Source organism: Biomphalaria glabrata, chromosome 2 (assembly GCF_947242115.1).
Source record: "Biomphalaria glabrata chromosome 2, xgBioGlab47.1, whole genome shotgun sequence".
In the NCBI taxonomy this organism is placed as follows: domain Eukaryota; kingdom Metazoa; phylum Mollusca; class Gastropoda; family Planorbidae; genus Biomphalaria; species Biomphalaria glabrata.
The window spans coordinates 38,146,674-38,150,003 of record NC_074712.1 but is presented as its reverse complement, the minus strand read 5'-3'; positions in this window follow the sequence as shown (position 1 = coordinate 38,150,003).

Below are 3,330 nucleotides of genomic sequence, written 5' to 3'. Positions count from 1 at the left end.
TTGTGTAGACTTTGTTGCATGTTATAATGTATCTCTAATTTTTGGGTTCATCTTCTTTTCAATGTTTACAGACTGTTTTCTGGTAAAAATGTGCCATGAATGTATCAAGTGAATCCTACAAAAGATCTTATTCCTATTTGCAAAATCATGGTCTCTTCATCAACATATAAAGTCATAAGTTCTGTGCATAAATTCTTTCCCAACCTGACCAGCATTGAAACAGACATTTTCATTGATGGCTAGGGACTTTAAAATATGCCAGTTTGTCTCCCTTAAAAACTGTGGAAACTGAAAAAACACTAGATGCTATCACTGACCCATCTTGTGAATGAGGCCATTCATGTCTTTATGCCTGTCCCTGACTTGTGGACTTCAAATGTAACAGTCTAGAAAGCTACTTGCTCCTGGCCTGCATAGTAATATAAAGTAAAATATTGGGGGGGGGGGGATCCTCTTTAAGCCCTCACTCATGCTGGTCTAATGAAGATGTAAAACAGAAAGTTATTCTCATACATATATAAATATATATATATATATATATATATATATATATATATATATATATATATATATATATATATATATATATATATTGTAAAGAAGTATGCCTAATCTGTGTCAGTATAATTTGTACTGTTCAGCAAATAGGTTGTGGGTTTCTGTACTTGTCAGATTACTTGTGAGTGCGGAACAACAGACATGCAGACAACTAACAACACTCCACAAATAGAGTGAACAACCTACAGGCGTATGAAGAAGTATAACTGTTTAATTCACAACGGGAACAGTCTAGTCTCAGTCACTATCATGTACGATGTTACCTCTTTGAAATCCTAGCCTCAATTGTCTTTTTTAATCTATCTAAGCCACAGTCTCGCAAACGCACTATAGTAGACTGACTGTGAACGCACATTTTATAGTGACGACATAGACATTGGGCTAGAGATTAGTGTAGACTGTAGACTTTTAGATCAGTTATTGCTAGGCTCTCAAAGGGATAACAGTGTTGTAGTGACTGATTCGACTGTGGACCATTCTGCATTAAAGATTATTATGTTTGTTTTCATCTCGAGTTACTGTGCATTGCAAGATCAGATTTTGAGAATCAGTAGATGTCAGAAAACACATAAAAGTAGATGAGACCCCAAAGTAGAGCATTGAGAAGGGTTACCAGTTGTCCATCTAGGATATTGATCTGTTTAATAACTCCCCAACATGGTTAACGTTTTTTCGCCTAGTGACCTATAACATCTCAATTCCATTGCTAGGATCCTCCTCTCTAGTTCTGCAGTTAGCGTCCAAGATTTGCAAGCTTATAAGAATGTGGCCATGACCAAGGAGCTCACCAGTCTGATTTTGGTGTCAAAGATTGTCTTGATTGAATTTTGTAAAAAGTGGACTGTATAATTCTGGCCAGTATTTCAGGTTTGATTCTTTCATCTTAATCGATAGCTCCAAGAATTTAAAACTGTTTACACTTGTAAGCTTTTCACCTCCAATACTGATGTCCTTTTTAAAGCCATGTAGGCTATTGGTAATAATTTGTGCATTTTTCGGATAACTTAAATTACTTCCTAGTCCAAACCTCCTGCTGTACCACGAGTGATGGCAGCAGGCAAGGTACTCTGAACAGTATTCAGTCCATCTTCTTTTTCCTCAATCAACTTATTTGACTTAGGTCCTCCCGCGCCGTTCGCCGCGTTGGGCAGCAAGCTGTCTCCATAAAGATCTATCATTGGCAATGTCTGAAGCCTCCTCCCACCTGGTGTCTACTGTTCTGAGATCCTCCATGAAGGTGTGGCGCCAAGTAATACGAGGACGTCCTTGTTTGCCCTTTCCTCGTATTGGCCTCCATGTCATCGCAACTCTTGGTATACGTAGTTCATTTTGTCGTAGAACATGTCCCGCAAACCTCATGCGACGCTCACTAAGTGTTCGAATCCCAGTTCGGCAAAGGGTTTCCTTGTTTGAGACCCGATCTGTGTAACTGACTCCCAAAATCCGTCTCAGCCATTTTTGTTGAGCCACATTTAGCCTTTTCTCAATTTTGACAGATGACTTCCATGTCTCACATGCATATGTTGCAGTTGGAGTGACGATTGTGTTGAGAAAGTGTATTTTTGTCTCGAGCCCAATGGCTTGGCTTGTCCAAATAGGCTGCAGCCTTTGGAAAATGCTCCCTGCCTTTCCTATTCGCCACGCTACATCATGGTAGGCATCCCCATCATTTGTTATGATGCTGCCAGGGTAGGTGAACTTGTCCAGCTCTTCAAGCTTTGAGTCTGATGGGGGCACCCTTTGCCTTATATCCCACTCGCAAAATTTTGGTCTTATCTAAGTTTATAAGTAAAGTAAAGTTCCCCTATAGGGTATTGTAAAGGTTTCTGTGGCCTACAGTTTACGAAGGTGTCATGTGACCAGCAAACGACCAACCGCCATTACTTTCCCCCAACTAATGTCAGGTACCCATCAGAGCTGGGTGGACTCAGAGGCGCCCGAAGATCCTGAAGTTAAAAATCCCAGTCTTCACCAGGATTCGAACCCCGGACCCCGTTTCGGTAGCCAAGCGCTTTACCGCTCAGCCACCGCGCCTCCTATCTAAGTTTATGCGGTGGCCAATTTTGGGTGCTTCTTTATCTAGGCTCTCCGTCATTTCCTGTATGCCTTTATTTGTAGCCCCGAGTAGTGCAACGTCATCGGGGAAGTCCAAGTCCGTCATTCGATTTTGTTCACGCCATGGAATACCAAAGGCAGTCTGGTTCATTGCTCTCCTCATTATGTAATCGATGGCTAGGAGGAAAGGAAGGGGAGATATGATGCACCCCTCTCTCACACCTGTCTCGATGCTTTTATTGTTTTTGCCTTGCATTGTGGCAGTTCGTTCATGCTTTGAGGTTGTAATGTTCTTTATCGGCTGGTACGCTATTTTACTGTCTTTCTGTTCAGTCCCTCCTTAATTTCTTGACATTCTTTCTCTATCCACTTTTCGCATCTTTCATTTCCTTTTTTAATCCGCAGGTTGACACTTTCGTATTCGTATTTAAATATATGTTTCAGTTTGTCGCAGTTGAAATATATCCTCTGATCATCTCTGTGTGATACGCAGGTTTTTTTTTTTTTTGTCACAAACAGGAAAACACCAGTTATCGATCCTGCGCCTTTCTTGGGAAACTGATCTTTTTATCTGGAGATTTAGATCTAAATATAGCTCAGCGGAAACATCAACAAAAATTGAAACATGATATTTCATTGATTCTGGTAAAATTAACGTAATCCAGGTTCGTTCTGTCACTGTGAATTGACTGCGTTGTTAGTACTGTCAGTGACTAG